The 12,604-nt window shown below is 42.5% G+C and overlaps 1 long non-coding RNA gene across 2 annotated transcripts in view; it reads right to left on the reverse strand.

Moving 5' to 3' along the window:
- LOC107531146 (uncharacterized) overlaps positions 1 to 12,604 on the reverse strand; it is a 172,890-nt gene that overhangs the window by 22,907 nt on the left and 137,379 nt on the right. Inside the window, exons 4-5 of one of the 2 annotated variants that reach the window (XR_015714904.1) lie at positions 3,342 to 3,491; positions 2,666 to 3,232 (exon numbers count right to left, since the gene is read on the reverse strand). This is a non-coding gene — a long non-coding RNA (uncharacterized LOC107531146). Of the gene's footprint in view, positions 1 to 2,665; positions 3,233 to 3,341; positions 3,492 to 12,604 lie in introns of those variants that run through there. The other variant, XR_015714905.1, reaches the window with a different exon arrangement.

Raw genomic sequence — 12,604 nt, forward strand, 5'->3', positions numbered from 1 at the left:
GATCTGTTTTGTTCCTCAGTCTATTTTGTTTATTAGATTCCACATATGAGTGAGATCATGTAAAACTGAATCAGGAACAATCAGAAAACCTGAATAGGCTAATAATAGCTGATGAAATTGAAGCAGTAATAAAGTTTTAAAAACTCCCAGCAAACAAAAGCCCTGGTCTGGATGGCTTCACAGGGGAACTTTCTAATTCTTTAAGTTGTAGGATTAGATAGTTTACTAAAATTCTTCTTGCTTTTTAAGATAGGCCTGCAGTGCTATGAACTTCCCTCTTGGGACTCCTTTTGCTGTGTCCCATAGATTTTGGGTTGTTGTGTGTTCATTTTCCTTTGTTTCCAGGAAGTTTTTTATTTCTTTCTTGATCTTATTGGTAACTCATTCATTGTTTAATAACATGCTATTTAGCCTCCATGTGTTTGAATGTTTTTGAGTGTTTGTACTGTAGTTGATTTCTAATTTCATGCCCTTGTGATTTGAGACCCTTGATATGATTTCAATCTTCTTGAACTTGTAGAGACTTGCTTTGTGTCCTAACATGTGGTCTATCTTTGAGAATGAGCCATGTGCACTTGAGAGGAATGTATAGTCTGCAGCTTTGGGGTGAAATGTTCTGTAAATATCAATTAAATCCATCTGATCTGGTGTGCCATTTAGAGTCACTGTTTCTGTGTTGACTGTTTGTCTGGAAGATCTATCCAGTGAAGTCAGTGGGGTGTTCAAGTCCACAACTATGACTGTATTGCTGTTGATCTCTCCCTTAAAGTCCTTAAGGTTATTATTGATAGATCTTTCTTTATTACCATTTTAATTCTTTATGCCTATGTTTCTTTCTCATTTCTTCTTATAATTACAGCAGTCCCTTTAACATTTTCTGCAATGGTGGTTTGGTGGTAATAAATTCCTTTAGCCTTATTTTGTCTGGAAGCTCTATTTCACCATCTATCTTGAATGATAGCCTTGCTGGATAGAGCGGTCTTGGTTTCAGATCCTTGTTTTCCATTACGTTGACTATTTCGTGCCATTACCTTCTGGTCTGTAGAGTTTCTGATGAGAAATCAGCTGACAGTCTTATGGGAACTCCTTTGTGGGTAACAGCTTGCTTTTCTCTTGCTGCCTTTAAGATTTTCTCTTTGTCTTGAATTTTTGGCATTTTAATTATGATGTGTCTGGGTGTGGGACTCTTTGGGTTCTTCTTGCTTGGGACTCTCTGTGCCTCCTGAACTTGTGTGACTTTTTCCTTGACCAGGTTAGGGAAGTTATCTGCCATTATTTCTTCAAACAGGTTCTCTAACCCTTGCTTACTTTCAACCTCTTCTGGAACTCCTATGATGCAAATATTGTTAATTTTCATGTTGTCCCACAGCTCCTTTACACTGTCCTCCTGCTTTTTAATTGTTTGGGGGGGGGGTTGTTAATCTCTGATTGAGTGATTTTTTTCTACCCTGTCTTGTAATTCACTGATCAGATCCTCAGCTTCCTCTAATCTTCTGTTTAGTCCTTCCAATGTATTTTTATTTCTGCTAGATCATTCTTAATTTCTTTCATAGTTTCCTTTTATTTTTCATGCTGTTGAGCATCTTTATTATCAGTATTCTGAACTCTGTATTTGATAGATTGCTTATTTCCATTTCTTTTAGCTTTTTTTATGGAGTCTCCTCTTGTTCTTTCATTTGGGGCTTGTTTTTTGTCTCCCCATTTTGGCTGCCTATTTGGCTTTGTTTCTATGGATTAGTTAGGCCTGCTAGGACTCTCAGTCTTTTTGAACAGTCTCTGGTGCAGGCCAATGTCAGACACTGTTTGGTTTTTTTTTGTGTTTTGGGGGGGGAGGGGAGGTTTAAACATGTCTTTATTGACTTCAGAGAGAGGAAAGGGGGGGGGGAGAGAGATAGAAACATCAATGGTGAGAGAGTCACTGATCGGCTGCCTAGCCCGCAACCCAGGCATGGGATTTCCTGACCGGGAATCAAACCCCAATCTCCTGGATCCTAGGTCTATGCTCAACTTCTGAACCACACCCAACCGGGCCAGACACTGTTTGTGACTGGCCTTGAGTACCTTGTTTGGGGTTATCAACAACCCAGGGCTTGAGGTCTCCTCTGTTGGGGCTGGGTGCTTTTGGACAGGACCAAGTTGCACACCAAAGTCTTCTTTTCCAAGGCCCTGGTCCAGAAGCAGATCAGGCAAAGACTCAAAGCACTCTGAAGTCTGCCTCTGCCTGCAGGCTGATTAATCTGAATCTTTTAATGAGCCCCAGGCTGTAGAAATTCCAAGGGGTAGGGCGAGAGATTTCCCAGCAGGGTGAAACAATTGTTTCCCCCTCTGGCAAAAGCTGCTTGGAGTAAATATCTGCCTTAGCAGTATAAGGGAATGACTCAGCCCAGGAATCCAAAGGAGTATCCTCCGAGCTCTTTCTCCGGAGCCCACAACCCTAGATTCTTCTCACACAGCTCCAGTCCACTTTGTTCTCCCTCTGCTAGAGCCCAAGGTGAATGGCTACACACGAAACTTTGTGCCTTGGCTCTTTAAGAGGATGCCTGCATTTTCAGCCATCTCTCCCTGACAGACAGAAAGCCAGCTGCTTTTCACAGCCAGATGTTCTGTGGGCCCTTTTTGCAGTTCTGGTGCTCTTGTCTGGGAAGCCCAGCCTGGGGTTTAGGCCCCAGAGTTTTCAGTGAGAACCCCCCCACAGCTGAGATATCTCTGTGGACCTTCAGCTGCTGCCTGTGGGCGACCAGCCAGGCCTCTCCCACCTCTGCACTTCTTACCAGTCTCTGTGCAGTCTCCACTTTTCCTCCATGGTTATGAGGGTGCTCTCCAGCTTGTCTCCAATTGCAGTTGATTATTCAGGTTGGTTTTTCTATATTTTAGTTGTAATTCCATTTTGGTCCTGGGAGAGTGTCCCTGTAGCTTCCACTCAGTTTGCTGCCATCTTTACCTTCCATAACTAATTTTTAAGTTGATAATTTGTATGGCCCCTGAATGATGTTATAGATATCCAAATGGCCCTTTGCATAACAAAGGTTCCTCACCCCTGAGAAGGAAACAACCACGCAAATGATTAGAATAGTGATGAAGATAATTGCGAGATATAGTGGGGACACTGGAGAATAAGCCACCAAGTTGCCCTGGGAAAGTCAGAGACGGCTTCTTAGAAGAAATAGAGATTTGGATTTGTAGGAGTATATCAGGTCAGCACGAAGGATATTCTAGGCCAGGTGGACTGCCTCTGTGGAGACATGAAGGCTTTAAAAGAATTTGTACTCAGGGAACAAGTAGTCAGGTATTTCCAAAGTACAATTGCAAGAAGGGACTGTGGTAGAAATAGCAGTGCTCACCAAACATTTCCCGCACTTCCCCTTCTAGCTGCAGTTAAGTGATAAACTCTGGCCAATGGGCTATGGTGTCACTTTCAGGCTGAAGCTCAGAAAAGTTCATGTCCACCTTCCAGCTCTCTCTTCACCCTTTGTGGCAATCATGGAGGACGCCTGTGAAATGGGAATAGTACATGGTCAGAGCAGCCTGGATTTGTGGGCTACTACATGCAGAAAAGAGCCTCTGGAGATTCACCCATACTTGTAGCAAACTTACTATAGATAAGCAATAAACCTTGTTGTGTTGAGCCACTGAGATTTTGGAGTTGATTATATATCATAGTTTAGCCTGACTAATATACAGAGTAATTGGGGATAACACTAGATAGGAGGGCGGGGCCAGGTCACAAAGAGACTTGAGTGCCAGGTGTCTTGCTCTAAGATTGGACTTTATCTCATAGGGATTTAAGAATCATCAAAGACTAGAGATGAGAGTGACGTTGTGGAATCATTCTGGCAGCAGTGGTATGGATGGTTGAACGGATGAACAGATGGATCAATCGATATTTGGATTTGGGGTTTGAGAAAGCAGTTCTTAAAAGCAGAGAGACTAAAAAAGAAGTGCTGAAACAGTGCAGGAGAAAGATGATGGCAGCATGGACTAGCACAGTGGTTCCCGTACTAAAGGAGGATTGACAGATGTTTTAGGAGGGAGCAAGCACAGAGATTGTGAGAGAATGAATATTGCATGGAGGCAGGGGCAAGAGGAGACAGAGCAGGGAAGTTTTGACTCCCTTAGCCCCCTACTGCCTTAGCCCTGATAACAAATACTGTTAATCACTATGGGTCCAACCACTCTCAGTGCCAAGAGAGAACCAGAAAGAAGAGTTGAAGGAGAAGGTTTAGTGGCTTCATAGCAAAATGAAACACACTGGCCATGAATCAGAGGAGCTGAGGAACCAGGTCTGGCCCCTCTGACTTGGATTAGTTCATTGAAACTCTGGACTTAAGTTTCCTCATCTGTAAAATGAAGTCATTGGACTTAAAGATCTCCATGGTCTCTTTCCATTTTAAAGCCATAATTCTCAAAAAATAAACAGAGGAGTGGGGAAGGGGGAGAAGGGGAAGAAGGGGAAGAAGGTACATAAGGCCCTGGCTGGTTGCTCAGTGGTTAGAGCGTCAGCCTGTGGCCAGAAGGGCTATGGGTTTGATGCCCGGTCAGTGGTATGTACCTGGGTTGCAGGTTCGTTCCCTGGTCCTGGTTGGGAAGCGTGCGTGAGGCAACCGATTGATGTCTCTCTCTCTCTCCCACTCATCCCTCTCTTCCACTCTTTCTAAAAAATCAATGGAAAAAATATCCTCAGGTGAGAATTAACAACAACAACAAAAAGGTACATGAGGAGTCCAGCTAAGACCAACAAGGAAAAGAAAAGAAAGAAGAAGAGAGAGGGAACAAGAAAAGACCAGGTGTGGTTGCTCACAGTGAGACTCTCTAACCCCTGGGTTACCACAGCAGCTCATCAGTTCATCTCAGCAACATTCAGTTCCACAGTGTGGATTTTGTCTCAGCTAACATGCGTCATTGTTTTTACTTACTGAATTTTCAGTTGTTAATATTATAATTATCACTAATTGACAGAAATGGATCAATGACTCAAAGGTGGCAATGATAAAAATAGTAAATACCATAACTCAGGATAACATTTTAAGTGTCAAGAACAGATTCAAGGTCAAATGAAAGGAAGTGAAACAGTATGTGCTGGGAGAAGTGAGAATAGGACTGTGATGATCAAGCTAACAAAAATGTAGGTTTCTAATCACAAATAGGCAGGATGACCTGAAAATTAGATTGGATTGGACTGGTGATGTGTTTGCCCCTAGACCTCCAGGGTGGCATTTGTTATAAAAATGTTTTCCAATAACAGCACGAAGCTATGAAAGCTTCAGTGTTATTTTCCAACAAAGTACAATGACTTCTCAATAGAACAATAAAGTTTTTCCAGAACAAGTGCACTGTGTTTCCCAATACAAAATTGACAAAGTTATTGCTAAAGGTGATGGAGAAGCCACAACTACAGAGGCATCATAAAGGATGAGCTCCTCACAGAAACCTAGGTATACGCCGCACTATTGCCAACACATTTGTAAAACCAGCGACAAAGGTAATGATAAGCATTATGTCTGGAAAGAAAGCAAAACAATTGGCAAAATTTCGTCATCAAAGAACATTGGTAGATGGTACATAATATCAATGGTATATAAGGTAGGAGAAAGGTAACATTAAGTCTTTGAAGATGTTTCACTTTATATATGGACAAAATTCAGTTCTGATGGGGGCACATATATAAAAGAGAAGTACTTGATGATTTCCTCCCCAGGGCTCTTTTCTTTAACAGCTTTATTGAGATATAATTCATATACCATACACTTCACTCACTCCTAGTATACAAGTCAATCTTTTTGGTATAGTACATTATCGGTTTTTTAAATGTAGTAAAAATATACAGAACATAAACTTTGCCATTTTAGCCATATGATTCAGTGGCATCAAATACACTTGCAATATTTGTATAGCCATCACCATTACTTACAGGACTCCTTTTTTACTGCGATGTATTCTGTCTGATGACTGTTTAACACTGAAAATCCGCGCTCTACCTGAAGATGATTTTCATTTGGTCAACACTTCTTTAGTGAGCCATGGTGTAAAGTGGGAAATACACTGACATCAGTTTGGACAAGTTCCATCTCTGTGTGCATCAAGGAAGGAATTCCCAGTGAATTTAAGAGGGTGTATTTGAACATCACTGCTTCCCTCAAAAAGATCAGCTGGCTGTGGGCCACATGTCCTGATTCAGTTTTGAAGGTGTTCCCTAGGGAGCAGTCTCAGCGGTGGTTATTAACATACAGGATGTTTATGAAGGTATGTATGTGGGACCAGCTCATGCAGAAGGAAGATAAAGGAAGCAAGATTGAGCAAAGGGAGAAGCTGAGCTGTGATTCAGTCCTAAGTCAACCTCCTGGAGAGTTCTGAAACTGGGACGACCCTTCAGAGTTGTCCCCAGCAAAAGGGTGTGGCCTCCCCACGCTGACACTGATCAGTCAGCCCCTGGAAGGACAGGTGACCTTGGGTGAGGCACTTTGCTTTGGCAGAGGCATCCCCAAACAAGGCTCACAGGTGACAGCTCTCTTCCAGTTGCCCTTTCAGCAGGGGAGGTGTGAGGAATGGGGAACAAGTCCTTCATTTAGAGGGGGGGAGGGGTCCGGGTGGTGGACATTACAGCACCCATCTCAAAGGAAATGGTGACAATTGGAAACATGATGAAGTTGCAGTCACTGATAGATAATGACCTATGTTGGCTATTCACGAGGAAGGAGGTTTTGAAATGAGAGATTAGATAAAACCAACTTCTTCATGACCATGTCTATGATTTCAAGCAGCTTGCTATAAGGTTATTTCTCACTGACATATTTGGTATCTTCAACAGCCTGAGCTATCTTGGTCACGTGAAGGATAAGATACCGGAATTTTTTTTAAGACTGAACAATGGTATACACAGCTCAAAAGTGCCAAAACTATTTGTTGCCAATGTTTAATGGCTCTCTTCACCTGTTGGGAAACAAGACCTATCGTGTATTATTTTATAGACGCCTGAATAAGAAACAATATGCCCAGAGCCCAGTGGGTCCCAAGGACACACTGGGAATGTGTTCGCCGTCATCTCCTGACCTGAAGCCCCCAGTTGTCCCACATCTGGGCATCTGGAGGGCACCAGCAGGCTCCAGAGAGAACCCTCGCCTTAATTTCTGGGTCTGTGTATGATTAAAATATCCAGAAGCAGGTATATGTGCCTTTCCTCAAACCTTCGTCTTTGTGAGAGATGATTTTATAGTCTAATTAAAACAGGAAAAGAAGAAAAGATTAAAGAAGCAAAGAATAAATAACGAAAGGGACCTCGCGCAGCCCAGACCGTGGGCCCCAGCGGCTGATCTAACAGATGATGGGTGTCGATCGTGATGAGAGGCTGCCGGCAGTGCCATCCACCCCATTGCAATGAGGCGACTGTCATCCCGTTTTAACATTGTGCTTTATTTTCATTTTGTGATGAATATAGTTTCATAATCACTTTGTTATAATTTACCTGTATTGGTGGATAGGGTCTGACACCCTCATACACACACACACACACACACACACACACACACACACCCTTAAACTGGAGCAGATGTGTTTCCACCTCTATTAAATATTGAGGTTTCTCCACAGGGCACATATTTCCACTTGAAGAGATATAGATCCTGTTGTTAGAATCAAGCTTGACAACCACAACACTGACTTAGCTGAAGTTCCTTTTTGAGCTATAACTGTATCCAATTATTCTTTCCATTTTTAGTACTTATCCTGTTTTATCCTCCTCCTAGCTCTTCACTGTCGTTATCATGTATATTTGTCTATTTATTTGTTACATGCCTTCCTGACTAAAATATAAGCTCACTGAAGTCAGGCACCTTGTCTCTTCACTCTGTATTCCCAGCACCTAGAACTTCCCAGGCACATGCTACACTCTTACTAAATATTTTCTGAATAAGTGAATTAATGAAGCTTTTCCTTATCCACGCATCTACCCATTTACTTATTTATCTATCATGTACCTATGCTTCCATCATATGAGAAATCCACACATACAAGTGAGTTAGTTTTGTTACCTATTTGAAAGATTAAATACTGTACATATATATGTGTGTGTACATATATATATACATATATAAGTATATATGCACACAGAGGTATTTATATTATGAGAAGGAGTCTTAGGTGAAAGTTCATAGACCCAATAAACTGGTGACTGGAGGAGTCATCTTCCAACTTAATTTGCCCAGTTCTTCCAGTTGGTAATGACAGGAGGACAACTAGCAAAAGAAACAGGACTTGGAGCCGGCACTGCTGGGAACTTGTTTCATTATGCTTTGTACTGACTTCTTATTTTAATAACCTCCTCCCAAATACCTTGCTAACCCAGCCTAAATCGCCCCTTTGTACCATACAGTACATATCTGATGCCTGATAATAGCTTCTTTGTTCCGCCCTCCCCCTGCCCAGTATAATTCCATTTATTATCTAACCTTACTTAGGCATTTTCAGCAATCTTTCCATGCTCCTCCATACACATTTTCTAAAAAGCCAGCTGTGCAATTTAGACCATCCCTGGAGATTATTGCCCAGGGTGGGTTTGCATTTACAAGCACATAACTGAAGCTGACACACGGCCTTTACCAGAATTAATAGCTCTTGGAACAATTTGCCTTCACAGCATTTTACAAACAGCTTCATAATACATCTGAGGGCAAGGCAGGTTTTAATTAGTGTCACTAATAGCTAAGTATTCACAAGTGAAATAATTAAGTGGCTAACCAATAGGAGCAAGGGGTGAAAGGTGAACTTGGAGTGTATGCAGGTTCAAGGTGATAGAAGTTTCCACCTGTCTCTGGGGCAATGCTGGGCAACTGTTCTTTTAGCTGAAATGAGTCTTCTGTTAGTGCTGACCAGGAATTACAGCTGGCAAACGTGGTTTGTTTGCATGCAATATTATTTTGAAGCACCCGGTGCTTCCTTCCTCCCACCTTCTCTCTCTAGTTCCTCCTCTTATTTAATTTTGGTGGCTCTGTTTTACAAGCAAAGCAGCTGCCTGTGTGGAAGGGGCACCATTCAGATTCATGGTTTACAGTTTGCTGAGTGTAAGCCTCCCTAATCCTTTCATATCATTGGATTACTCTCCCCAAGCAAATTTTCCCAGCTTTCATCATGAGAATGGGCTCTCTGCCAAGAAATCACTCATCCCAGCTCAGGTCCACCTGGCCCTTCCCGATTGTCAACTCCTCCATTTTCGACCATTAAAAGGGCTTTCAGACTGAATATTTGCACAACCACTTCTGAAAGCCAGACACAAAATCTTTGTTCCATAGGGGCACTAATCTCCATGCAGGGTCTGGTCTGAAATATCATGGGGTGGGGGAGTGCCTTTGATCATTGGGTCAGTTGTCTCTTTATATCATCTAATTAGATAAAAATAAATTCAAATAATTATTAAACACAAAATTGAAGTTTAATTAATACCCAAAGTCAGGTCAGAGGATTTAAAGACCACATACCTATTAGTATTCATGCTGCTCTACAGGTGGCTGCATTTGGAAGGTAGGGTAAGAAAGCCATTCTGAAATTCCCAAATGCTCCATAAACTCTGCATCATTAAAGTTTTAATGGATTTCTGAAAAAATATTCATGGTTGTTTGCTGCCTAATTCCCTCCACAGTCCAGGAAAAGGGGCCTTCTTGGGTTTCAAAGGGAAAAGGTTCTTTGTGGCCACAACACAGAACAAGGGGTTTGATTCACACACACCCCTCTGTCAGTCACATCTGAAGTTCTGAGCACATGTAAACTCTCATGGAGTCAGACAATAGCACCTTGCCATTCCATCACTGATTTTGACCCCTCCTCTGCTAAACTTTAACAACTGTGAGCAAGCAATTGAGGGGAGGAAAGGCTGATAGAGCCCTTTCCGACTCAGGTACCCTGACTCATGGGATTTTAGGACCTAAGGGCCTCAGGTTCATTGCACAGGCAAACACCCAGACATGACCTTCAACACTAAATCTGTTTAAACTCTTACGAACACAAAGTGTCCTTCTGTACATTTTCTGCTTTTTACACACAACCTTTGGGAGTCTGAGTGAATGAAGCATTCAAGATGTTGAATGTACACACAAGAGCAATATGCTGGTGGGCTTCCATTATGCTGTTTTATTGATTTACTTGAGCCCAACGAGTCAAAATCAGCAGGACAGAAAAATGCATTTTCAGTGGCCCAGGGCCTCCCTTCCACATGGTAACAATGTTAGGCAGAGCACTCACCTTTCCCAACTCCTTCCTCCAATCTTCCAGAAGACAGGGAACAGGAAGGACTTGCTACCCACTCTCCAAAGATGTGTTGCAAGGCTCACCTCCAGTTTAAGTAAGGAAATCCATACAAGCATGGAACTTCAAGGGAAAGAACTAGAAAAATGCCTTGTTATATGCTGTTGGACAATATATCTTACTTTAAATGTAAGTTCCTTAATGACAAGGGGCCATATTTTTTATGAAGAGTAGAGGGTGACATCTGCTAATGGCATATGCTGATAAGGAAAACAACTAGAGCTCAACTTCCATTCATAGAAGTCTGTATGGCCTGGTACGCACTCACACTCCCAAGTTTCACTTTGCATTTCTGGGTTCATCAAACTCTCAGATTCAATGTTGAAAGTCAAAGTGAAACCCCCCACGAAGAAAACCACACTGATTTTTTACCTCCTTTAATGTCAGTGTTTTGAGAAACTAACAATAAATCAGCCCAGTTCACTCCACACTCACTTTTGGAGTATGTACAATATCTCCAGTGAAGTCTCAGCAAATTTGACTTGCCTCAAAAATGTTCACCAATGAGAGAGTTTTAAATTAAATCCAAAGTATTCACATTAACTTTTTTTTAAAATATGTCTTTATTAATTTCAGAGAGAAGTAGGGAGAGGGAGAGAGAGAGAGATAGAAACTTCAAAGATGAGAGAGTCATTGATTTGCTGCCCCTTGCAGGCCCCCAACTGGGATCAAGCCGCAACGCGGGCTTGTGCCCTGACCCAGAAGCAAACCTGGATCTCCTGGATCCTAGAGTGATGCTCAACCGCTGAGCCACACCCGGCCGGGCTCACACTGACTTTTAAAGACTCCAGCATGAATGTGTCAGTTCAGCCAAATATTTAATGGTTGACAGAAGAAAAACAAGGCACTTCTAAATTTCAACTTATTGTAGGTGCTTTGTGAAAACCTGAATCCCTCAACTATGCAAATTTCTCTTTTAATAGGCATATGGAACACTGCCAAACAAAAGAGAGAAGATAAACAGCTCCAAAACTGAGGGCTGGGGGAGGGGGGACAGAGGAGGAAAGTTGGAGGTGAGAAAAGACTCAAAGCTAGTCTTCTTTTCGCCCATATCTGCAACAGATAAGATTTTCACCTGTTACTAGAATAGGTCTGACATGAAATGCGCACATAATCTGCAGTCCTCGAATCAGACCTGGGGCCGAATTGGTCTGTCCGGTTCACCTGGGGCTGGATCTAGTCGGTTGCATTACCTGGGGCCATTGGGCCAGCCTAGTTTCTGCAAAGTCACAGGCTATCTGAGAGCTTCATTAAAGAACCAGAAAGGAAGCCAAGATCCTACTACTAGGAATGTACAAACACAGAGCAGGGGTGGCCACGTCATAGACCCGTCATGGTCACAGAGCTAAGCTGGTCAGGGGGCAACAGGTCCGCCAGAGGGAGGAGTCCGAGGGCAGTTCCTAGGAAATTGTCTAATGGGAGCATTCGGCGGCTTCATCATCCTCGTTTTAAATAGAAAATGATAACCCTGGCTTTAGTTTGCTGTGTCACTGATAAAATCAAAAGACCCCAAGTAGAAATTCCTCGGAGGTGAGGCTGAGAAGACAACACAGGGCTTGCTCGCCTCACTGTTCTCATCTGCCACCCCAACTACCTCTCTGCCCCTAGGACCTAGCCCAGGGTCCGGTGTTTAGTTAGTAAAAGTGCTAAACTCGGTGACTCCGTGGACGAATGCTCCTGGAGAGACACTACTTGATACTTTCAGTCTGAAGGGTATTAGGATGTTTTTGAGGCATGTGTCCCCAGGGTCAACTGAATATAGTCAACCTCAGTTTGCCTTCTCTAGAATAAAAGTGACTGTTTCTTTTCTAGAAATATACAAGGGAGTGTCTTATGGGCACGCCATCTTCCCGCCTTTTTTTTTTTCTGTATAACCAAGTTTTTCTTTGCCTCAAAAATACAGTATGTGTGTTTCCAAACTGCAGAGACCGTTGAAAATTAAACCACAGAGCAGTAGTTTAATGCGAACATGATTACCTAACACCCCACTGTGGTTTCAGATGGCCTTGTGCCAGCCTTCCAAAGTGCTACCAGAAGCTCAGAGTTTAAAAGGAGAGAAAAAAAAAAACAGAGACAGAAAAAAAAGTGATTAGCATCCCCTTAGCAAAGGTAGCTTTGTTTCTTGGATGGCTTCCAAAAAGCTCTAGAGAACATAGGTTACTGGTGTCTGCAGATGAACCAAACTTTCTTCCTGTTTTGAAAAGTTTGAGAGAGAAAAGGGGGGCCACCCTTGAATTAGTACATGATGTCCTGAGCTCAGTGTTTTGAGCACCGAAGAACCTGTGCGATGTCTATGCCAGCACCATCTATCCCA

This window comes from Miniopterus natalensis, chromosome 8 (assembly GCF_054644295.1).
Source record: "Miniopterus natalensis isolate mMinNat1 chromosome 8, mMinNat1.hap1, whole genome shotgun sequence".
Taxonomy (NCBI): domain Eukaryota; kingdom Metazoa; phylum Chordata; class Mammalia; order Chiroptera; family Miniopteridae; genus Miniopterus; species Miniopterus natalensis.